The sequence below is a fragment of the Peromyscus californicus genome, unplaced genomic scaffold (genome assembly GCF_007827085.1).
Source record: "Peromyscus californicus insignis strain IS unplaced genomic scaffold, ASM782708v3 Scaffold_10__1_contigs__length_136768540, whole genome shotgun sequence".
NCBI classification, from domain to species: domain Eukaryota; kingdom Metazoa; phylum Chordata; class Mammalia; order Rodentia; family Cricetidae; genus Peromyscus; species Peromyscus californicus.
In genome coordinates, this window is record NW_026294391.1 from 91,821,373 (window position 1) to 91,822,614 (window position 1,242).

Consider the following 1,242-nt stretch of genomic DNA (forward strand, 5'->3'; position numbering starts at 1 on the left):
ACCTGAAGGACATTCCACTTGGTGGAATAAGGCTGCCACAGAAATGCAAACAGCATTTGATATTAGTGCTCTGTGGAATCTCAAACTGTTGGACTCAGAGAAGCAGCAAGTAGAGCGGTGGTGGGAGCGGACTGTGGATGGAGAAGAGCACAGCATTTCATCTGGATAGGCAGAGTAGTTTTAAGGCTCCATCACGAAAGACAGCAGATGCAGTCAATGGAAATATATTGTATATTTCAATACAGCTAGAAGAGTAGATTTGAAATGTTCTCACCACAAGAAAAATGATCATTTTGTGAGGTAATGAGTTAATTAACTAGATTGAATTTTTATGCAGTGCATACATATGTCAACATGTCGAATTACACACTGTAAATATATAATTATTATTTGTCTGCTTTTTTCTTTTTTTTTTTTTTTTTTGGTTTTGCGAGACAGAGTTTCTCTGTATAACAGACTTGGCTATCCTGGAACTCGCTCTGTAGCCGAGACTGGCCTCAGACTCACAGAAATCCACCTCTCTCTGCCTCCCAAGTGCTGGGATTAAAGGCATGTGTCGCCACGCCCATCTCAACTATTATTTGTCAATGAATTTTTAAATGTATACCTTTTAAAAAGACAAATGACAGATGGAAAACATTGAGTCTGTCTTGGTGATTAAATAAAACTGTCTCTAGATTGGGCTCTCTAAACTTTCTTGCAGACCTTTGGCTTACATGGCTGGAATTAATAAACACAATCAAAGATATAGGCCTGCCCTCATGGTTCAGGCCTGTAATCCCAGGTACTCAGGAGGTTGAGGCAGGAGGATTACAACTTCAAGGTTTGTCAGAGTGAGTTTAAGTCCAGCCTGGGCAACATAGCAAGACCCCAGCTCCAAACAAAAAGTGGAAAAGGGGATAGGGAGACAGCTCGGTCCTTGCCTAACCCGTGCAGTGTTCTGGATTCCATCTTTAGTACTGCAATCAATCAATCCGCACCATTTTCATCATCAGGAAGGAATGTACTTTGACAATATAATTGAAAGAAAATTTTAGACCTTGTGTCACATGTAAAATAAAATCCAGATGGTTTAGAAATAGAAAATTTCACATGAAAATCCAAGATGAGCATAAAGAAGGCTGTTTTTGCAACCTTAGAATATACGAGGCCTTCTTTAGCAAGATAAAGACCACAAAGAAGATAAATCTATTTGGCAACGCATTTTTTAAACTTTCTATGGAGCAAAATAGGCCCTAAAAG